This window comes from Aythya ferina, assembly GCF_964211825.1.
Source record: "Aythya ferina genome assembly, chromosome: 2".
In the NCBI taxonomy this organism is placed as follows: domain Eukaryota; kingdom Metazoa; phylum Chordata; class Aves; order Anseriformes; family Anatidae; genus Aythya; species Aythya ferina.
In genome coordinates this window covers 29,225,612-29,250,599 of record NC_140297.1, presented here as the reverse complement: position 1 = coordinate 29,250,599, position 24,988 = coordinate 29,225,612, and the positions used below count along the sequence as shown (strand labels likewise).

Here is a 24,988-nt window from a genome sequence, read left to right as displayed (position 1 = left end):
TGCTTCATTCCCTGACAGAGTAGTGGGAATGAACAGAGTTACAAATGTTGATTGGTTTGTTCATGCCAAAGTAATGAATGGTGATGAGTGGTAAAGAAGTAAGAAATATTGTAAATAAAAGAAATCTGATGAGACAAAATAAAAGATATGTAGCAGTACTGAGAGTTTGGTGAAGTACTGAACAGAAGCTGAATTCTTTCCAAGGCTTCCAAAGAGTTCAAGGACTTTCCAAGACTTCTGAATCCTCCTCTATCACTGTCAGCCAGTAAACCATACGATGTTTTCCCTACAGGTCACAAAACAGAAAAAAATATGTTCTAAATTTTTTCCAGATTATGATATTCTAAAACTTAGTGTTTTGTTTACTATGATATGGTATTATTATATGATATTATTTATTTTATTATTATATTATATAATTATTATATTATATGATATTTTATTTACTAGGATATGCTCACTCCTGAATGAGTGTGACTGGAATTCAGCTTGGTATATGTTTTAAGGAAAAATTTTGTCTTAAAAGTCCTCCTTTTATGTATTTTTTTTTCCTACTCTTCTTCAAGAGCAACACAATTTTGGTATATAGCTGAAATTGGGAAATATAAATTACATTTTAGTGTTTGTCAATACACTGACAAACACTGCTGAATTGTGTTTTTGCTGAAATTCCATTTGCTGTCTATGGAGAATCATTTTTTGCATAATAAATAAGTTTAGAAACTGTCATTCAACTACCAAAAATGTTTAATTTGAATCTTTAAAAATGGGCCACAGCAAATGAATTTAATTAGGGCATGCTGTCCCAGAAAAACTCCTGCTCGACTTTGAAGATCTGGAACAAAAGTTGTCATTAGAAGGCAGCTGCCTACAGGAGGGAAGAGACTGAATTTTTTTTTTTCTAAATTGCTGGGTTTTATTTTTATTTTAAAGAGTATGTATGCATGTCAGTTGAAATAATAGCATGTTTCAGCACAATAAGCAATATTTTGTTAATCTTACTGATTAAAATTGGGCAATTGTTGAGTGAGGTGCTAGCAGCATTGAATTCATAAGTATTAGTAATATCGTAATATTGTGTGTAAACTTTAATACTTGCTCTACCATCCTCTACCTCCCTTCCCCCAAACCCACCCCACCCAATTTTTTGTTTTCATAGTATGTAAGTGAAGGAAAAATATCAGATTACACAAAAGCTTTCCTGAACTGTTTTTAATCAGAGAAAGTCTTGGGGCTTCTTCAGTGCCTTAAATGTAGTATAGGCATACACTTATCAATATGTATATGCTATCTAATGATAAGTACTGTTTTTGGTTATATTCTTGTTTCAGATGACTAATGGATAACAGCGAGACTGCTGTTGGGTGTAACTCACTGGAGTTTATTAAAATCCACTACAATCTATGCTGTAGCAGTGGAGTGTTTTTTTTTTCAACATAGAAGCAACAAACCAGGCGTGTCCAATTGAAGCGAAGTGCTCTTAGACCTTGTTAGATATAATCTAATACATAGCATTTCTCTTGTTTTACCGTCTAAACCTAATTGTTTTTGAAAAATGTGCATTTTATTGTGCAAATAGCTAGACAGTTAGCTGACCAATTGCCCAAGCAAAAATAAGATTAAAATCCATATTAGAGCAATGATAGTAATGAAAGGATCTTGCTAATTTATAGTCTAAGAGAATGGTTGATCGAATGCTTACCCAGCTCCTGGTCCTAATTTACATTTATCACAGAGTGAGACTAAATTTTATTTTTCTGTATTTGTTACTGTTAAAATAGAAGCAGAAATATGTTGTGGAACATTTCAATCAGAACATAAATAATAGTATAACATTTATTCAATTGATTGAGTTTTTATCATTGAGAATTTATCTCAACATATACAATATATAGTGAGCAAAGTACATGAGCCTATTTTATGTCTTAGATAGAAAAGTGTTATTTCCTAACCAACGTTTCTTATTTAAGCATATGTAGTAGAGCTGAAAATATTAACCAAATAAATGTAAGCTTTAGAGCTGAATTTCAGTGTGTATCTGTGCCGTTTTGTTAGTATGTCCTTGCACCACATCTGTAGTCACTCTGCCATACTCCACATGGGCAGAAGTGATCGCACGTGTGTTGCTCTGAACCTTTTTTCATGTGTGAAGCAAGACTGAAGTAATGTTGAGGAGTATTGAGATTTCTGCAGAAGCACAGGGCGTTTAATCACCTTTGGGGTTTTGGAGGATGACTGTGCCATTTTCCCTATGAGTTTCTGACAGCACAGCATATCAGAGAGATGTAGGGGTGTGTCACAGGTTGCAAAGAAACTCACATTGCTGTAATTTGGGCCTGAGTTTATATATTCTCTACTCCGTATTATCTATCTGCTATAATGGATCTTTAATAATTCAGTACGAAAACTACGTATTGCCCACTGTGCCCAAATATGATTCCTGAAATGCTGAAATGTTTTCTAAAACCAGGGAATTTCATGGGCTGTTTAGCAGGGAGAAAAAAAAAAAAAAAAAAAAAAAAAAAGACATCCGTTAGTGCTAGAAGAGGTGTCCTCAAGTCAAGGTTTCACATTCTGCATTTCAAAATTCAGAAAGCAAAGCCTTCCTCTGCAGTGGGCTAAAGCCCTGGCTGGCCCCTGGAGGAGAGAGGCAACATCTCACACTCATGAGCTGAAGTGTAAGGACAGTTGGAGATGCTGACCAGGGCAGAGACAAGCAGGAGATCTGGAAAGCGGGACTTACTGCTTCTCCTGCAGCACAGGAGCAAGGTGAGAGGCTCTTGTTTTCCAAGGAGATGAAAAACTGAAGAGAAACTATAGTCTCCCTCTCTCGGTTGTCTCTTGATAAGGCAACAAAGCTTTGGTGTTGCTTGGGAGTTGGGGTGCGGAACACAGCCTTCCTATGCCTTGAGATTTTCTGCTTGCTCCTAAAAATAGTTTTCTGCATTCATGGGCTATGATCGGAGCAGCAGTATAAACTACTGCTAGTTTTAATCTCTTTCAGAACCCTGTCAAATAGGCTTTGAGAGACTGTATATCATGTATCAAAGAGCTTTTCTCAAAAGTGATACTTAAACTTTAATGGCAAGTTGCGCACTATGAACTGGGCTTCTAAAATGAATCACAAAAGATTGGAGTAAGCCTCAGAGGGAATTTCTACAGGAGATAGTCCAGACGTCCAAATGGGTAGATTATTTTATCCTTTTAGTACTATTCAATACTTATATTCAGTTAAAACCATATAATTAGATTCCTGCTTATAGTCTGTTTTTCTCCATAAAAAGGCAATAATGTGTCTTGACTTTTATTTTATTGCAGTCTGGCTTATTTCATAGAACGCAGCTAAACTTCAGTGGAAACTGAGATGGCTTAAAATGGTTTGAAGCTTGCTTTTATTAAGAAGGTAGTAATATTTCACTGGAAATGCCTAATACCACGAGAGTGAGATCAAAGTGCAAAATGAATTATCCAGCTGTAATTTAAGATTAAACATTTATAGCTTTTACACAAAGACTGTTTCAGTGGATATTTGTAATAGAAAGACTGCTGACAGTTTGAAAATTTAAATGCATGTAGACCTTTCAAAGACCTTTCTGCAGTGGTATATAGGTACAATGGCAGTTCATAAAAATCATCCCAGGTTTGAATTTTGGTAGTTGTGTTTTTGCTACACCCTTAAAGACAGTGTAAAATGCAAAAGCTGTGCAGGACCTGCCTGGCCAAAGCAGCTGGAAGTGCCTGGAGGGGCTGCAGCCACGAAGCTGCCAGTGTTGGGAGGCAGCTTCTTACTTGGGCTTATGGCACTGAGACACAGCCACAATTTTCCGAAAGCTGATGTAGATTACACTGTACCTGCTAGAAAATGTTCTCATGCTAAAGCTGTGTTATTATCAATTTTGCCCTACAATAACATGTATTTTATTTCATTACTGTTTAAATAGATTCAGTAGGAGTGTGTTAGTTATATAGCAGTTTTCTTTCAGTCTGTTATGAAAAAAAAATCTGCAACTTGGATCAAACTCCAATTTTCAGTATTTTTTGCTATATTTAATTTGATCTTAAATACTTATATATTAAATACTAATAATAAATACTTATATATTAAATATTAAATACTTATATATTCTTTATATAACACTTTCTGTATCTTTCATATTTATCATGAAAGATATCATATTTATCATATTTATCTGTATCTTATCATATTTATCAAAATCAGTAACACTATACTCCAACTACTGTGGCATTCAGTAGGATTTGGTCCTATTTGGGCTTCACATGTAAGGTAGCTCTTGGAGAAATCTTAGATATCTTACATTGTGGATTTACTTCATGAGGGATCCTAACCGTGATCAAAATCATAAGATTGTAAATTAATCTCTTAATTGTTACAGATGCATAAAATAGATTTTTTTTCCCCATTCTATCCAACTTCATAGTAGTCAAGAATTATGACCTTTCAAAAATCTCAATGTAATATCCTTTTAAAAAGGGATGCAGTGTCATGTTGAAACATTTGTATATTTTCTGTCATGCACAAGACTGATGAGAGACCAATAATTTGTCAAGTAGTTTGATTTAGAAACTTAAATTTCCAAATTGTACCATGCAGTTTATAAAAGCAGAAGACTCATCTCTAATTGGACAGGAAAGTATTGCATAGCATGAAAAAGTTGATGGAAGTATTCAGATTTATTTATTTATTTATTTATTTTTAGCTGTTGTAATTAGATGAAGACATAAGAATATTTCTCCAAACTGATAATTCAAATATTCAATTCATTAGAGCCAATCTGTATTCTCAAACCTTTTTGCTCAAGGTTTTAAACCCAATAAAAACAACTTGATTGCAAAGTTCATATCTCTGCTTTCATATTAATACCTAGTGGCACCAATGATCAGTATACTGCACAAGTGCCACACAAAAAGCTTAGCTATGTTTTCCAGTGTCACAGGATGTGTCCATCTCCTGTGTTCAAGTTGCCATAGATCAAATTATCTCATGAAGGTCATGTTACTGGTGTCCTGAGTTTTGGCTTTGGCATCTTTTGTTAGTGTTTTGATCTTTCATCCTGCTGAGTGCAATTGTGAAAGGCTGTTTTCATTGATCTCAATTCTGATTGCAGTAGTCCTTCGTACTAGCATTACATGCCTACAAGTTAATGTGTTGTGCTTAGATACTTGAGACAAGAGCTGGCTTCTCTTTCTCAGGGATTAATTTCATATTTAAAAAGATGTTTTCTCATTTCCTAAGTGTTTCAGAACAGCAAGTGTAGTTTAACATTTCTACAGATACCTGTTCTGAGTCTGGATTGAGCTATTTGTGGAAGACACCATAATAAACAGAAATGGAATGGTTAAGGTTTCCAGAGTCCAAGGCAGAAATATGAAACCAGTTTTGTGATGCTGACTGATAAGCTTCTGTAACTTCTATACAGAGATCTGGTTTATATTTTAGCACAGCTTGTTTCATGTTGCTGGCACCTGCATCAATAATATCGCCAAATAATAGTAATTACATGTATATATATAATCAAGGTAATTTGAAATTAAGCCTTCCAAAGGAAACACTAAATACATAGAACAAGACAGTCAGGCTGTTAGCTCAATTTTTGTTTAATTTAGAGTAATGTTATCATTTTAAGTGTTCATTAAAGGTATTGGCTGTACAGCATTACATTCAGCACAGTTTTGTGCTCACTGGATCAATGAGTGACTTAATTATTACATGCTGTTCAGTAGATACCCTTTTTGGGTGTTTAGCAAGTTACCTGGTGCCAGCTGAGAAATATTGGGTTTTCATTAAGGCAAGAAGCTTTGCCGGTTTGAAGAGAATAGTGCGCTCATTAGAGTGACTAAAACCAAAATAAGCAAGGATAAATTGTTTTATGATTCTTATGCTGACAAGGGTTTTGTGTGTGTATTTCTTACATCCCTATTCTATGCCTCACCATCACAAAACTCAAGTGAAGATAAAAAGTTTGTGTGCAGCTTTGTGCTAGTAATGAATTCGTGAATTGTGATGCTGTTTGGTCGTGTGATAAACAGACCACCCCTGATGCATATTTTGCTGGATGTAACCCAGGAATAACTTGACAAAGATTATTTCTACTTGGCATGCTTGTTCAACAAGTCCTCAGTACTTTTTAAATTATTGTTTAGTCTGTTCAGTGGTGCCTGCTCCAGCCATCCATCCATGTGTGACCATGAATGTAGTTGCAGGAAGCCACTTGATCCAGGCTGGGGCAATGTGGCAGCAAGAGGCTTCATCTGGCAACACTGAACAAGGACCAAGGCACTGGTGACTGTCAAAAGCCATGTTATTGCCTCTCAGCTGTTCCCAGCTGCAATTGTCCTGGCAACCTTCCTCAAATGTACAACAGTAGTGCCATTGATCTCAGCAGCCATGGGCTTCCTTTGATTTCATCATGCTGGGCCCAAGCCATCTGTTCCTGGACCCAGTCCTTGCTCCGGGTCCCCCTGCCCCTCTATTGGACTGCCATGGATCCACGCACATGAACACATTGCTGAATTGAAAGTATTGGTTATCTGTGTTGCCTTTCCTTCCCTGAATGTCAGATAACATGGTTATGTGAATGATGTATTAAGCCCTAAATAATCAGAAGGAACTGCATTATGTGGCTAGACTTGGTAGTTATTCCTTCCTTGATCAACATTATGGGAGCATGGTAGAATTTAATTCAGTATACGGTATGTAGTGAAACGTGCCACTGGTACAGTAACTCAAAGAAAGATTGTTACTTGGTTGTCATCACTTGACTGAAGAATGGTAAGAAAGTTGATTTGGAATTAAAATAAATTTAAATATTTAATTAAGAAATAAACATTGTACCTTAAAATAATGTAGCATTTTGTGTAAATGGACTGTGTGCGTTTGTGAAGGTAGGTAGTCTGTTTTGTGTAGTTTAAAGTTTTAAGTAAAGCCTATGTTTTTTTTTTGTTTGTTTGTTTGTTTGTTTGTTTGTTTGTTTTAAGTAAATTATGATATTGTATACTTTTACTATTTAAAATCTGATTTTAGATGCATATGATGAATTTGTCTTCACTAACGATTCCAATTAATGGAGAAGTAATACAAGGATACAGTTGTGCTCTAGGGTATTTGAAAATTGCCTGGAGTTTTCTGTGTAACTCAAGGCATTTTGACAAAAGAAGTCTAGGGCCGTGCTAATTCCTGTGACAAATTAATACCATATTTCTATATTACATTTCACAAGACAGAATTTACTGTTTCTGTCTTTTAGATTATTTGCATGAATGCAAGATTCCTATCTTATAAGAGATTAGTGAATTGTTATCTGTAAATAAAATTTATCTCTGAACTATTTGTGGAAACATGATGTGTGTCACTTTATGGTGTTAGAAATTACTAGTATAGGAGTTAAGAATAGAAATTACAGTTATTCATGTGAAATAAAAGAAAAAGTAGATAAAAGCCCAAAATTCTGTCCTCTCATTTAAGTTAATGTTTTCATTTGAAGTTCCATTTCACCACAAAATTATTGTACAGTCCTGTTTAAGTCCACATTGGCTAGTAGTTTTTGTTTTCTCTGATTATAGCAAACCTCAAATAATAGTTTTTTTTCAGAGTGGTTTTGGGAGCTATTTACCTCTCCTACATCTCACATTTACTTCAAGCAGTACATTAATAGCTAAAGCCCTAATTTTTAATGGAGGTAGATTCCTCTAGGGTGCAAGCCAGAGTTATATATCTCAGTTAGCAGTGCGAATAACCTCCATGAGCCAAACTGTACATCTGGGGTTGTTCAGTCAGCTTCAGTGCACTCAGCAGTAGAGATCAGAAATTGTTTAGTATGCTCTGTTAGCATATATTCTTTTATTGAGAATAATAGTCTAATATTATTCACTCCTTTCCTAAAATCACGAGGGTGTGTGATGAAAATTATCATTGTTTTACTCTTTTTTTTAATGTGTGGTGAATTGTTTTAAAGGCCTTTGTATGCCCAACAACAACAACAAAATCTCTTGCTAGGAGAATTTGTTTGGTGAGTATGTTAATTCTGTAGCCACAGTTAAGACTGTGTGCTCATATTAATCAGTTAATTCTTGAAAGGAGTTCCAGTAAAGTAAATAATCTAGGCTGAATATGTGAGCAATATTAGGTATGCACCATAATAGAAGCAAATTGCTGTGGGCTAAATTTGATAAAATGGGACAATAAGCATTACTAAACCTTCCCTAGGGAGGAAAAATGACGACCTTTGGCCTGAATTTATGCTCTGACAAAAGAAAAAATACATTCTAATTCTTTGCATTTTAAGTTGATGTTGGTTGGAACCTCTATTGTTGGAATTGGAAGTTAAAGAAACTAAAAATTGTGGATCTACTGGAGATGGTAGCATTCTCTGACCCAAATTTTGGAGTAATAATATGAGTCTTTCAAGCTACTTTTGTTGTTGTTGCCTTTTTTTTTTTTTTTTTTTTTTTTTTTTCCCATAATACTATGCCAGTACTACATAGTTTTAGATGTAAATGTGTATTATTAGATTTATTTTTTGTTGTGCTTTAATGTTATATACGTCTGTCCCTTTATATAATATTTCTTACGGAAGTTCCTAATCTAAGAATGTGAAGCATTACGTGACTGTTGTCACGGAATGCCTACTTTTTATTTACTTGAAATTGCTAAATGTTTTCTGAGACTTCATTATTTCCAGGGATATTGTATGTACTTACTATCACAGGCCTACGCTTTTGTCTTCTCAATTCTCAATTAAAACAAGCATGAGCTTTGAGCTGGCTCTGCACTGAAAATGCTGATAATCCCAATGGAACAATCTATCTACCACATTTTGGGAGCACACCTTCCTTCTCAGGTTTCGCTGCAGTCTGCTTGCCTGACAGTACTGGGAAAAAATGTCCCTTTGGGGACATATGTGTAGCTTTCATAGAAAAAGGGCAAACTTTCAGTTTCAAATAAAATTGAGAGCAACGATGTTCAAACAGGACCAAAATAGGCTCTTGGGAACCTTAGACACCCTCTGGGAGACATTCTGGTCAGTCTTCTATGGATTTTGTGGAATGTTTATTTCCAGATCAAGGCTGAAGACTTGACCTTTTTAAATATGCAAGGTATAGGTAAAAATTACTTACAAACGATATTCACACTTGTGTATATGTATGTATCTAAGCATATGTTAGATATAATATACATACAGACCTGTATCTGTTAGATGCAATGAAATATTTGGCTGGGGTTCCTGATATTAAATAAAGAAGTAGCTTGGAAGTCCTGGTTGTGTTGCAAAGAAACGTACATGCTCAGTATTTTCAGCCTATCCAGTCTCTGTGGTAAAGGATTCCTCTTCAGTGAATTAGAAATCATTTATCTCTAGGAAAGGTGCACTGAGGTGGATGTATAGGATATAGGACTTGACACACTCTGTGATGAGTGTGTATCGTGTGTCCTAATCATGCTTCAGAAGGGCTTTTGCTGTGAAGCTCAGATAACACACCATCTCTTTCTGCTGAAGGGTTGTGTTTTTTTTTTTTTTTCTTTTCCCCTGGAGTGGTCAATCACAGTGACATTAGGTATGATTTGGGCTTTATTTGGCTTTATTTACACCCTGTCTTGGCTCATCTGGTTCCAGGAATTACGAGACAATTTTAGAAATTAAAAAATAAAAATAATTAAAAAAAAAAAAAATAAATAAAAAAAATGTTCTTGCATTGTCTTTTTATAGCATTTTGCTTTGCTAGAAAAAACATTCACCAGTGTCTCATAGCTATTTATTTGGCTTTAGCATTTACACAGATTGCAGGGTGCTGTCACAATTTTTAGTAACTTCAGCAGTCATTTCTAGAACAATAAATCCAAATGACCCTTGAATAACAATTTTTGTAATTGTTTTCTTTTGCATATCCCATACCAACCAGCTACCAGATGTACATCAAACTGCTGTAGCTGGTTTTTGAGCTATACATTGCAAAAGTTTTGTATTTTATTTACTTTTATATAGAGAAAATAACAATATGTAAAGATTTATGACTCTTTTAAATAGAATCTTTACAAACTTTGCTAGTATCTGGCCTAAATGTTCACTTGGATTTGTCAATTTATGTAGCAAGTTTGTATTTGAGAGATGGATAGAAATGACTGTATATCCTGAAGAATCCTGACATATTCTGATAAACAGCCCAACCATTTTGTGTATGTTTATTAAAATTGTGACATAAGCAGAAATGGCTGCCTAGAGCAACATATAAGTTGCAATTAGCTCTTTTGATGGATCTGATTTATTTATTTCAAACCCTCCTCTGCCTCTTTCTTCAGCCAGTTTGGGTGGAAGTTGGAGGGAAGGTATGACCTGTACTACCAACCTTTCCTCACTTAGGTCTTCAGGCCATCATAACTCTCCATTCAGTGCTACCTAGAACAAGCCTCTGCTGCATGAATTTCCAAGTAACAACTTAGAAAGTACAATGAAGCACAAAGAAAAACTGTTTAAATGAAGATTAATTAATGTCCTTCAATCCTCAGAGTTTTTGAGCAATATCAATCAACAAAACAGGCATCACAATATGCAGAACTTCAAATTAAAAAAAAATCACAGCACGTAGAAGAAGAAGTATGGGAACAATAATGTCAGTTTGGTAAAAGCAATGTATAACTTGTTTGACTATTTATTTAGAAGTGTTTTTTTGTTTGTTTGTTTTTTGAAGTGATGCATGTAGTAGCAGTTAAGGCTGTGTTTGGCTTTTCTTTTGGGGTGACATGGGGAGAAGAGTTATGGAAAAGGAACAGTGAATTGTTGTAGTTTTTAAATGATGCATCTGTGCCATTACAAAACATGAGAAAGTCTGCCGTATCTGGAAACTCATAGTAATGGTTTCTGCTATTTCTTATGCTTTCCTGAAAACAGTCAAATAAGATTTTGATAAAGATAATTTCTCTGTCCAGCGCTGTTCTCGACTAGACTTCAGTACTTCATATTTTAAACACAAATGCATTTAATTGGAACTGCACATGATCATAAATTTGTCTATCTTCATGTTGGTTATTTTCTGTCTTTTCAGTACTACTCCCCTTTTCTGCTTCAGACATCTTCAGTGTTCCTCTGGTTCCTGCCAGATTTCTGGGCGCTTAGAGCTCCTGGCCATTCTTAAGTCACTCAAGTGTCATTTGGTATCCTGTATATGTGTACTTTTTCCAATAATAGCCCTTGGTCTTTATCAGTTTGTTTTTAATATTGATTTTACACAGGCAGACTCCCATAGGATGTTTAAGTTAACTTAGTGGATGTAGACATTGCCATGCCCACTGAGGTCTGCCCAGTTTTCTTTGTATCTGCATCTCTGTTTATACTTCCTAGCATGTATTCTTTTTAGCCCTGTGGCATTTAGTTAGTTATTTTTATTTTAATGTTTTTCAAATGCATTTTTTCCTTTGTAGATAAGTGATCATGTCCCACTTTCATATAAGCCTTGCATGTCTGAAATCAGTCTTTCTTAGTACTGTTAACAGCCTAAAATGTGATAAGATGTTTTTCTTCATCAGTGTTTTCAGGCTTAATGCTCTTTTGCATCTAAATGTTCAGAATCATTGGTATTCATGGTTATCAAGTTCAGCTGGCTAGTTTAAGACCATTCTTTTTGTCAGCTTATAAGGGTATATTTGGCTTGTCTTTACTAATCTTAAGTCCAATTTCTCTTCAAGTGACCATACATCATCATCTGTATCATATGTTCATGTTTTCTGGTGTTAGCAAAGTTATCTGCATATCTTAAAAGTTGCTGCAGGCTCATCCTAAAAACTCCCTAGCAGTCATACTGCTTTCCTAGAACCACTGTGTAAAGCTGTAGGGATCCAGCTGTGGGGAACTATGTATCTCCATGCCGCAATCATTTATTAAGATGAATAAGGGCAAAGATGTCACTCAATATTAGTGCTCTGATATTTTGAATCAGAAACACTCCAATGTATCACTGTAATAATTTTATAAAAGGTTCCAGATTTTTTGTAATTCAGAGACCATTTCATACTATGTAATGATTACATTTATTCTTTAAATCCGCTGGGTACTGCGATCCTGTGATCTTACTTCTTTTATCTCATTTTAATTCTCTCTCTCTCTCAAACAAAAAAAAAAAAAAAAAAAAGCACAATTGTGTTGTAACCTCTGTCTTAAACGTTGTGAATATTTTTAAGTCAGCACCTCCTTGATTTTCAGCCTCTTCATTGGACTAAATGTTGAGTATGGAAAACTGCAAGAAAGGTAAGAGAGAAAGTTCCAGAAAAACATACAGGTTGCAGCCAACAACAAAAAAGCTTCAAGCAGGTGAAAAACAGGCCTGTGATGTAGGCTCCCTTCACTGTTATGATACTTCTTGCCAAATGTAACAGGCTTATACTGACCGAGTTAGCCACAGCACAATAGCTCTTCTTGTTTAACCTTGTTTTAGCAGAGCGGATTGCCAGGCAGGTTGTAGGAGCTCAGCGCAATCTCTTGGGTAGTGGATGTCGATGATCCTTTCTTGAGTTGCACTTTGTCTGATGGAATGATGCATCTGAGTCATTGAGAGGTGATCAGCTTCGGGGCAGATGCGTTCTGCAGTGAAGTGGGGGATCAGACAGGCAGGGCTAATTTTTCCGGCACCGAGCCCACTCGAGGGAGATGCCAGAACCCGGCAGCTCTCGTGAAGGAGGTGAATGAGGCGAGAACGAGGCGTAGGTGGAGCCAGCAGCGCCCCCTGCCCGGCCGTTCAAAAGCTGCCCCTAGAGAGCCTGAGTGACCGCAACCGGCAAACAGGGCGTGGTGCGTGAGAAGGGAGTGGCACTGCAGTTCGCGCAGGCAGGGTGAGCAGGAAGGGCAGGGCGTGCCCCCCCGCCCATACAAACACCTCCTCTAACAGCGGTCTACCGCTAGCTCAGCTACAATGGTGTACACCAGGCACAGTGTGCTCTCCAGAAGACTGTACACACCCAGACCGACTGCCTGCTCAAAACTGCAGCAGTTCAGGTCTCCGGGTGCAGGGAGTGCCTGAGCCTGTTGCTACCACCTGCAGGGGGCAGACAGACTGTGTGCGTGAGGTGTGAGCAGGTGGATGACCTGGTCCGCCTCTTGGCATAACTCAAGGAGGAGGTCGAGAGGTTGAGGGATATCAGGGAGCATGAGCACGAGATACACTTGTGGAGCAACTCCCTGTGTGGCCTGAAGGACAGGCACCGGGGTGAGACACCCGAAATGGGGGTGGACCCCCTGCCCTGTTGCTGTTGGGCAGAGGCAGGGGACCTAGGAGTTGAGGAGGAATGGAAACAGGTCCCTGCTTGACATTGCAGGCGATGCTCTCCCCCGCTGGCCCCACTTCCTGGGTGCCCTTATGCAACAGGTTTGAGGCCCTGGAGCTTGAGAGACCAGTAGCTGAGGAAGAGGTAGAAAGTCTACCCAGGAGGATGCCTAGGGTGAGGAAGCTGATTCCATGCCTCAGGACTGCCTCCACCAGTACAGAAAGAAGGGTGACTGTTGTGGGCGACTCCCTTCTCAGGGGAACAGAGGGTCCTGTTTGTCAGGCTGACCCTACCCATAGGGAAGTCTGCTGCCTCCCTGGGGCCAGGGTCAGGGACATTGCCAGAAAGCTTCCCAACCTGGTTCGCCCCTCTGACTATTATCACTGACAGCCTGGACTATTAAAAGAGGATGACATTGAAGAGAGAAGCCTGAAGACTATCAAACGGGACTTCAGGGGACTGGGATGGTTAGTGGATGGAGTGGGAGTACAGGTGGTGTTTTCATCCATCCCTACGGTGGCAGGGAGGGGTACAGAGAGGACACGGAAAGCCCACCTGATAAACGCATGGCTCAGAGGCTGGTGCCAATACAGAAATTTTGTGTTTTTTTTTTGACCATGGGGTGCTTTACTCGGCACCCGGCCTGATGGCCACAGATGGGTCCCTATCTCTAAGGGGAAAACGGATCCTGGACCAGGAGCTGGCGGGGCTCATTGAGAGGGCTTTAAACTAGGTGAGAAGGGGAACGGGGCTGAAACAAGGCTTGTTAGAGCTGTGCCAGGGGGAACAATGGCAAGGCTGGGAGAGAAGGCAATGGCCCAACTGAAGTGCATCTACACTAATGCATGCAGCGTGGGTAACAAACAGGAGGAGCTGGAAGCCATCGTGCAGCAGGCAGGCTACGACTTGGTTGCCATCATGGAAACGTGGTGGGACCGCTCTCAGGACTGGAGTGCTGCAATGTCTGGCTATAGGCTCTTCAGAAGGGACAGGCAGCATGGAAGGGGTGGTGGTGTGGCTCTCTATATCAGAGAGAGTTTGGATGTCGTGGAACTTGAGGCTGGGAATGATAAGGTTGAGTCCCTATGGGTTAGGATCAGCGGGAAGGCCAACAAGGCAAGCATCCTGGTGGGGGTCTGTTATAGACCGCTGAACCAGGACGAGGAGACTGATGAGGAGTTCTACAGGCAGCTGACAAAAGTTGTGAAATCGTCAGCGCTTGTCCTTGTGGGGGACTTCAACTTCCCAGATACATGTATGTCCTGGAAGCACAACACAGCCCAGAGAAAGCAGTCTAGGTGGTTTCTGGAGAGCGTGGAAGATAGCTTCTTGATGCAGCTGGTTAGTGAGCCTACCAGGGGAGGTGCCCCGCTAGACCTTCTCTTCACAAACAGAGAAGGACTGGTGGGAGATGTGGTGGTTGGAAACTGTCTTGGGCAGAGTGACCATGAAATGGTAGAGTTCTCCATTCTTGGAGAAGCCAGGAAGGGGACCAGTAAAACCGCTCTATTGGACTTCCGGAGGGCCGACTTTGAACTGTTCAGGGAACTGGTTGGCAGAGTTCCTTGGGAGGTGGTTCTGAAGGGCAGAGGAGTCCAGGAAGGCTGGGCGCTCATCAAGAAGGAAATCTTAATGGTGCAGGAGCGGTCTGTCCCCATGTGCCCAAAGACGAGCCGGCAGGGAAGAAGACCGGCCTGGCTGAACAGAGAATTGTGGCTTGAGCTTAGGGAGAAAAAGAGGGTTTACAATCTTTGGAAAAGAGGGCGGGCCACTCGGGAGGACTATAAGGATGTTGCGAGGCAGTGCAGGGATAAAATTAGGAAGGCCAAAGCTCATCTGGAGCTCAATCTGGCAACTGCCGTCAAAGACAACAAAAAATGATTTTACAAATACATTAATTCAGAACAGAGGACTAAGGAGAATCTCCAGCCTTTACTGGATGTGGGGAGGGGGCGAACTTAGTTACGAAAGATGAGGAAAAAATTCTATGATTCTGTGTTTCTGTGATGATTGGGTAAAAAAAAAAACATGTTTAGTTAAAAATCTAGGTTTGTAATAATAGACCGAATTTACAAAGATCTATTTTAAATTAGGAGTTGTTTTAATAGTATACTTAACAGTATTGGATCTCCTTATCAGCTCCAATATCTTATCTAGCTTTTGAGCTTGTTCAGTCTGACCTGCAATCTTCTGAGCACTGCACTTTTTCTGTTCGTATCTCTAAAGGAAATATCTAGAGCAAGCTGTTTGAGAACATTATTTTCTCTTACTAGGGATTACGTGGCTTGATCCTAGCTTTCTTTTTTGGATAATCCTTGTTCCCAGAGATTATACTGTTGGATATCATATAGTAATATCCTTCCTCATCTTTCCCAAGTTCCTTAAAAATATTTGTAGTGTCTTATCTTGATTTGATTACATTTTTGGCTCTAGCCTTTAGGGTACTTTCCTCTGCCTGCAGCCTTCTTAAGGCAGAATGTCTTCACAACATGTGTTTTTAAATATTGTGTTACTTCTATCAAGGTTTACAATGTTTGTTACTATCTTTCATAAAGAGAGAGATGTTTTCACTGTCTATGGTGTACATGTAGGTGTGCATGGCTGAGTTAGGCACTGTAAACTCCAGTTACAGCCAGAGAGGACAAAAAAGCACTTCAGGGTGTGTTTTATTTATTCTGGATGTCTACTTGGAGATTGATTTACTTCATCCTTAAGCTGTATTGCCTAGGAGACTAGTTGAAGCATCTACCACATAATGTCTGTTTTTAGATTATGTGTATGAGAAAAGATTAATCTGAAGATAGATTCAGTTCGGTGTGCAGCCTTCACTGGACAGCTTTTAGATTTAGGGTGACCCATTGCAAAAGTGCTTATTTTAGATTAGGTTTGACATTATCCTAGGAAATAGTGAAGCATATGAGCAAAGAACAAAAAATACTTTGAAAGTACTAATAATTGTACCTTCTAAAATGCTGGAATATGAATTTCCTGAGAAAAACACATGAGTGAGAAGATTAATTTCAGTGTGTTTGTGTTTACAGAAAAGGATGTCTCTTCACAGAAGCCTGACATTTAAACCTGATCTGCCAGAGAACCAGGCATGAATATGAAATCCATACGTCAATTCTGCGTTTGTGTGAATTTGTTTCTCTATATTGTGAATATTCACAGCTGCAAACTTTGTAATGATATTTACTGTGGCAGTAAAGTTTCCTTTTTATTAATTTTACCCTAAAAAAAGAGCCAGAGAAACCCAGGAAATCACTGGAATGCCTACTGAATTATAACTGTCTAAACCAGAAATCAAATAAACTAACCCAGGTGGAAGCACTATCTGGAATTAATGCTACATCTTTTTGCTGATCTTCATTGGATTTGCACAATTATGAATGATATATACCTGACAGTCTGATTCACAAACTTGCATAAGCCTTATGGTATTTGGTAAAATTATATTTTTCATTTTTGATCAATGTTTTCTTTCTGATAAGTATTACTGTGGGAAAACAGTGATTACCACTCATTTCTCCTGGGTGATTTACAGACCTTATTCGGGCAAGAATGGCATAAGTTGAAATCTTCCTTTAGGCATCTCAGTGAGCTGTGTTTTTAATTTTTCATCTTCCTGGAACTGCAATGTAACTTCCTAAAGACCAGGTGTCCCACTGACAGTAACTGCAACACAACAGCTAAAACTGAAGCCAACAGCTTGGCCAAATTATAATGCTACCCACAGTGTCTTGCTCACTCACTAGTAATTCCCAGATCTTGAATATCTATGAATAGTTTGTTTTAGGTAATAAGAAATATTAATCTCTAAATGAAACTCTGCGATGCAAATAGAATGTGCTGAATAAATATCAATTATTATTCATTAAAATGCAAATGTAGATAGGCACTTTAGAGACAGTTTAAGTGGTCAAAATAAATGAAATAAAAGAACACAAGTAATTAGACATTTATAACTTACATAATAATGTATTGCCATGATTACTGGACACACACATTGCAGAGCTCTGTGTTTGTCCTTCAGCTTTATGCTGTCACCTCACAACGATTTTTATGTCCAGCAAATATTTAAAATATTCAGGCACCACAGCTTGTACTTAAATTTTATTGGATTTGTTTTAAAGATAACTTTTTCAATGGCAGTAAATTTTAGCTGTATGACTTGAATTAATTTTAATGAATTCTGTAGTTAAATCCCTGTACATTGTTTAAAAAGCCTACTCTGTTTCCAGGGTATAATGGATTGGAATATTTTAGTTTACCACTTAATGAGCATATGTTTTCCAGGTTTACATAGGTTTTATACTTTCAATTCTGCACAGAAAGACCATTAAACCCTGTACACACATGTCAATCAAAAAACAAGAAAAGTGACAATGCATTTATTTTAATTTATTTTATTTCTATTTTTTGTGTGCTTGATATGAAGGGCTCATTGAAGTACATGCTCATCTTAGGGGTGATATGCAGCAACTTGTTTTGGTTTTAAATTGCTATCAGGACCAAACATGAATTGAACAGCAGTGACTACCAGGACTTCCATGAAATGGCCGCAATTGTAATATGTTTGAGGTTAAAATTTGCAGCAGTCTAACAGTAGGTCTATGATAATAAAGAGAAATAGCTCTTGTTATGGTCACAGTATTGTTAGGAGAATGCTTCATTAAGCTGTATCTGCGTGTATGCATGTACTTTGCTAATTAATGCTCAGTTTAGCCACATGTCAACATTTAACCCTTCATTGTCTCTTTAGTTAGATGTTAAAAACATCAAGTAACATAAAAATAGTTGTGGGTCATGTTAATCTGTTCAATCACTTGAATCTACAACGAAATGAGATCCAAATATAAATTATGGTGCCCCATTTAATATTTTTTACTATTACACATTTTAAAACAATTTTTTTTTTTTTTTAGCTATTATCGAGAGCACAACATTTTATATTTGAAAACTAATTTTTTAGGGAGTTCAAGTGACTGTTTTTCATGGTCTATAGAAGAGCTTGTTTAGATCTTTCTCCTTGTGGAATATTATTGTGAAATTTAATCATGTAATATCCTTTTCTAAGTAGTTTGAAATAACATCTAGTAGGAATGAATTGATTTTTTATATATTTTGGTGTACGATAGCAACAAAATGGGAGATTATTTTAATGTCATCAGAATTAATTAACATCTAGTTGGCACATATAAATTATGGTCAAAATTCTTGATGCATTCCAAATTACATTCAAATTGCAAAGCAACGAGTGTTATTTTATGGAGGAAAATCTCCAATATATTTTTATTTTCATTTTTTGTTTTTCCATTTGTGTCAATCCCTGCAGTAAAATGTGAAAGAATCATTAGGTGAAGTCCCACAGGAGCGTTTTCACTCTTTCCTGGAGCCAGTGGCAACAAAATTGGATACAAAGCAGACTAGATAGTCATCTGAAATTTAATGATGTGAAGACATGAAAAGGTATTGAAATATTTCATATCTTCATTCTGTGTAAGTATAACAAAGGCAGAGAAAAAGGAAAGTTTCATTAAATTCTCTCAGTAAATGCTGTGGCAGATGATTGCCTTTTTTATTTATCCATGTTGGCCCTTCGAGTAATTGGGATGGTGATGTTAGTAAATTTTCACACTGGTGTCCCTCAGTGTTTGCCTGTCTGCCTGTTCCAAATAATAATAATAATAAAGGGTAGCAGATCTCATTTTCATATGGGAAAGTACTTTATTCATTTTCTTTAAACAAGTAGGCAAAGGGTACAGTGTGCTGTAACTGATAGAAATGGAAATTCTTTATGGAGTGGCAAGGGTGACATAATATCAGTATGAAGGCTAGAAATAGAATCTCCCCACTGTGCAAAGAACACAGAACATGCACAGACAAAATCTCATTTCTTTCAAGTTTGCTTCCACTAGCATTGTATCAGGACCTTGCAGGTCTTGTAACATGGTGTTCACTTTAATATTACCTTTTACTCATTCACCTAACTTCCTACCCTTCTGCCCTGCTCCCTGTCATTTTCTCTCTGTTAAGATGAACAGATATCTCTACAAAGAATATTTGGTAATGGTTTTTAAAAAAAAACAGACTATTTTTCGTTTCAGCATCACTTAAAGATGCTTAGATATGGTATCAGTAATGTTTGTACAAAAGCCTACTTGGGTCCAAGAAGCCACACATTGTATAAATAAATCTGAAGAAATCCTTCCAATGCCATTATTCATTATTATTAATGAACACGTTTCTAATACTGTTATGCCCAAAAGAGGAAAAGGAAAAAGCATATTGTCAAAAATGCGTGTGCATATGTGGTCACATGTATGTTAGAAAAGTATAATTTCTGTCAAGAGGGCCTAGCTATGTGTAAATATATTACCTGATCCAGTATGTTACTGAACAGAAGGTGAAAATTCTAGATGTTATAATCTAAGTCTACATGTATTTAAGGGATCTACACAGAAAATACAGAACGTAAAAATGCACCATTCATGGTATTATTGGTACAAGTGTTGTGATCTAATGAAGTAATGTAATGAATACACTGATCAGGGAATCATATGTAGTCAAAGTGCATTTGTTAAACATTGTTTTTACCTCATGATCTTCTGCGTATTAGAATAGGAAACTAAGATACTTATATTATTCTAATATTCAGGTTTCTGTTTGCAAGTTGAGGGATTTGTGTTCTTGGCAATTAATTTCAGGTGTCTGTATGTTTGCTTCGTACAATCTGTTGCGGATTCTTTTGTAAATGACACCAAATGTCAGCCTTTTACTGAATACGCGTTTCTTCTGAATTCTATTTGTGACACCACTATTTACTTTACTAGTGAAAGGTTCAGAACTACATTTTCTTTTTTGAAAAATTAAAGTTTAGTTATTGGGTGAGTGGTTGGGAAGAACATCTACATCAACTGTCGGGTACATTAAATCATTGGAGTTACATAAGACATGAGGGTTACATTTATGAGTCACAGGAATGCGATTCTCTGCTTTTGTTAGGGATAATTTTCTTTAAATAATGCTCTCATGTGAGTCTTGATAGAATTTATTGACCTTATGGCTGAAATCTAAAACATTTCTGCTTTGACCTTAGGAGGGAACAAGAGTCTGAATTTGTAATTGTTGATATTTATTTCACATTTATCAAATAATAATAATAATAAAAAAGCCATAAACAGTTACTGAATAATGTGAACTGTTACTGAATCCTTAGATGTAAACTCACTAATTTTGAAATGTCAAGAATAGGCAATCCATCCTCTAGTGAAAACTGTTTTATATGGTAAGGGCTTGTGGGCATTTTATTATAATGTGGGTGAGAGGAGGACATTGTCAATTTGGTGGAAAAATCATTTAGAATATTTAAGTGGCCTTTATCTCAAGATATCAGTAAGACTACTCTGAGGTTAATTTTCATTAAGATAAAACACGCATCTCCTGTGTGTGTTTTATTGTCATTCATTGGGTAAGTATAATGAACCAGATGAACAAATGGTTCTTCAATACCTTAAAGAAAGAAGAAAAAAAAAAAAAACAAACTATGAGGATGCAAAGGAAAAGACAATTGCATCTTGTTACTGCAGTTCTTTTACGAAAGTCAGAATAAAATGACAATGTTAAATCTTATATGTGGAATGATTTGTATAGTAAGATCTAGATTATGTTAAAACCTAATAACAAAATGTTTTGACTACATGTAAATTTTCTGACATTGATTTTTTTTTTTTTTTTTTTTAACAGCACAAACTAAAATAGATCTCAAATTAGATTAGGTATAATCCTAATGCTGGATGCAAAAGCTTGAGTTTTCTCAATATAGCAAAGATGGATGCAACTAAGGAGAAAGTTGTCCTCATCATGGTCCATCTTTTTAAGTTAACATGTTATGCTCTTCTGTGTTCAGAGAGAAAAAGAGAAGAGAGAGGTTACGTGAGCAATAAAGCTGAGGGTGTTCCTAAACTCTGGCAAAAGAAATGCAACTAGATCTCACCAGTAACATAGAGTAAATGGAGTAAAAGATAGTACTGATAGTTATGTTTTTATTTATTTATTTATTTATTTATTTATTTATTTCTGTTTAGCTGGCATATTTCTGGTAGCCAAGGGAACTTTGTCATTGTTTGAATGCAGAATCATTGTTCATTATTTGGTGGCAATGCGCCATACTTAATATATTAAATTTGTACCAATTGGTTGCCTGGCCCTGTTTATTTGTCTGCACTTTTTCTTTATTTTAATAAGCCTCTGTAAAGATTTAATCTTAATCATTTGGTGTAGTAATCACTGACAGGTAACAGACTGTTAACTTTTAAACAAACTTTTCTATTTGCTAACACAGCTACAGACTGAAAATAAAAGTCTCTTTCAATGCATCTGGAAACATATGGGCAAGGCTAAATCATGATTCAGAGAAATGTCCTCTTAAATTAGAACTTTGAGAAGGATATAAGTAATGTGATCAGATGGCATAAATGGAATAAAGGGAGGAAAAAAAGTTCAAAACAGATGCGTGGCAGCAGTCTTTCACACGCACAAAAAATGTGTGGAATGACCTTCCAGACATGATAAAGCTATGCAAAATTGAACATTGGGCCATTCAGGGAAATTAGAAAGCATCCAGGGTCATGTGTGGCAAAGTAAGCTTGGAAATGGAGGGAGAGCTATTAAAATAAACTTATTGTCATCTGTTCTTGTAAATATAAATACTGAATTTACTGCCTGCTGTACGTAGTTTAGATCATCACAACACACCATCCCTCTCCTTAGTGAATCATCAGAGCAACTTGTATGGGCAACTTGTTTAATTTTTACCTTTTGACCTTTTATCTGCTTATTTACAGCTTTCTTATAAATTCACTGCAAGGGGTTGTCTGTCCAGATTTTATGACTACAGTGGAATCATGTCATTCGTGAAGTTCCTCGGCAACAGAGAATGAATCCTGTAGCAGAAAGGTATGTTTAGCTTCTTTTATTTTTAAAAATTTATTTTTAAATTTTTAGACCTGGAGGAATTCCATGTAGAATACTAGATGGTCTCTCTCGTAACAAGTTTTGGATACTTCCTACAGAAAACTTAAAACTTTTTTTCATATTTTTTCATAACAAAGTTTATGAATAGAGTTACAGTATTCTACATAAGGTATGTAAGTCTAGCCTTACAGGTAGACTAAGAAAGCTGACAGGATTCTGAAGAGGATAACAGTAAACTGCAGTTTGTCTAAATTAAATGTTGAGAGTTTTAGGTTTATATTTTTGTTCCAGTTATAAATATGTCTGAGTAAATAAGACTGTTCCCTAGACAATAATAGCTAACTGGCTGTTGTGCACTTAGGTTGTCTCAAGTCAAAAATTGATTGTGAGTCTGCACAGTTTGTCAGAAGTGAATCTGTCTCAGAGAAATTACCTTTGACTAAAAAAGTAATTATGGCAGCAGAAGAATGTTGTTCTGTTTTTTCAGAGTCACCATCCCTGGAGGTCTTTAAAAGACATTTAGAAGTTGAACTTAGAGTTATGCTTTAGTGGAGGACTGTTAGTGTTAGGTCAGAGGTTGGACTCGATGATCTTGAGGTCTCTTCCAACCTAGAAATTCTGTGATTCTGTGATTCTTTTCTTCAGCAACTTATGTGTATATGTAGTTTGAGCATAAATCAGTTTCAGCATAAATCATTTTCAACCAAGGTTGAAAAGATTCATTTCTAATCAGGAGATGAAAAATTATTTTCTCTAAAATAGCATGATTTTTTTTTTGCCACTTTATGGTCTTTCAGGACAAAGCCAAGAGTTTTTTGTGGAGCCAGTGTTTTGACAGAGTCAGTAGTCTTCCTAAGGTAACACTTTTTAATGACTGATATTTCAGTAAGCAAAAACCAGTCAAGTCATTTTTATGTACTCACTTTAATTCATTTGGTTTTCCACCATACATGGAAGATCTAGCCTCACGATAACTTGGACACTTTTTATTTTCATAATCAGAGGGTTATAAGCAGTTAAAATTACTCTAAGTTTATTGGGTTTCATATAAGAATTATTGGACAAAATCCTATGAAAATTATAAAAATGATGGCAAAAAAAGTCTCATGGAAGACAGATATGGCAGAATTGTCTGAAAACTACTAAGAAAAAATCCTATCAAGCATCTTTAAAACTGTTATTATACAAGTGTAAAAAATTTGCAATGCATATGATAGTGTAACTGTTGCGTTATTGACAGTTGGTTGTCCTAACAGACAGATGTGTTGTCATTCAAAATTTATACCAGTAAAACCTGTAAATTATTCCAAACACTAAGATACTTTTTTATTTTCCTACATAAATCAGACTTTCTCCATACTGTTATGAATATTCTAAAACCTTTTTTTTTTTTTTCCATTATTATTTTTTATTTTGTAAATAAGCAATAAGAACTCCAAATAAAATGTTAATGATAATGATGGCATGTTAGCAATGGAAGATGAAATGAAACCAGAATGTACAAGTATCATGAGAAAAGGGAGGGAGTAGTAGTCTTTTTGATTGCTATATTGTATAAAAATAATTGGTTCATTATCATAATTACATGTTCTTTTTCATGATAGCAAGGTCGAACTAAATAATGTAGAGGGATGTCAGTTTACAGATTCTGGCAGGTATTAATTGAGGAAATGAGAGTTTGGTGGTGCTGAAAAGAGACAGGTGAACAGCAAACCCAGAGGACCTTCCCTGTATTTCATATTCTTTACCATCTGTGATGAGACTTCCTAATTCAGCCATGGACTGGTAAAGGACAGAAGGCTGCATATACTTCTGCTTTTCCATTTCACTTCAATATAGTAGTACAAAGGAGCACATATATTTTAATTTTATATTAAAAGTTTAGCTTTTTTAACAGAAACATTATTCTCTGAGATCAAGCTCATGTGAGTGTTTACATTTTGAAATACCAAATGCTGCATTATGTATTCTAACAAGCATTCTAATAAATTTTCCTTAATGAAAGTCATTAGTGATTTAAGCAAAAGAGTTATGGCTGTTTCTCCCCTTTATTCCAGAAATCTTTAATGCTAAGAGCAATAATATATTTTGACCTGTTGAGTAGTAAAAAATAAATATTTAAAAAGGTTTAACTTCCTCACATAGAACAGGAGAGTATAAAATGAACTTCTAAACTTCTAAACCCAATAGATGCTTAACCTGACTGAAGTAATAAATGTTTAAAAGCATTTTGATTATTCCATGCTAATAGAGTAAATAAAGTGTTAAATGTGTTGAAAGAACTATGTTCAATTATAAGTGTTGTTATTTTATGCAGTCTCATGTAGTGTAACAGAATATGAAGTATAAAGCCAACATTTTACCAGATGAATAAATATGACAATGTTTTGTTTGGTTTCTGTTGCTGTTAAATATTTCCTCCTAAGTTCTCTAACTACTCATTTTGCTTTATCTTATTAAAATTTACACATGCTAGGTAAATTTATTGGATATAGGTATGAAATGACAGTAAGGTTACAAATTTGAGCATTCGGAGTATGTGTCAAATTACAAAAGCAATGAATTTTTCTTCAGTATAATTGGCTGAACTGTTTTATCTAAAGCTTCATATTTATATGTCAGCTTGATGGACGTATGGAACTTGAAAACATCATCCGAACATTTGGCAAATGTAAATGCAAGTTTAAAAAATGTAAGAATGGAAACCAGTTTTGGCTAACAAGATGAAGTTCTGGATTATTT

General features: G+C 36.3%; 1 protein-coding gene across 1 annotated transcript in view; it reads left to right on the top strand.

The window, feature by feature from the left end:
- The window catches only part of THSD7A (thrombospondin type 1 domain containing 7A), a 286,485-nt gene that overhangs the window by 18,860 nt on the left and 242,637 nt on the right, over positions 1 to 24,988 (top strand). The window contains exon 2 of the mRNA XM_084510995.1: positions 22,117 to 22,228. The gene's annotated coding sequence lies outside the window, so the exon portion shown is untranslated. The remainder of the gene's footprint in view (positions 1 to 22,116; positions 22,229 to 24,988) is intronic.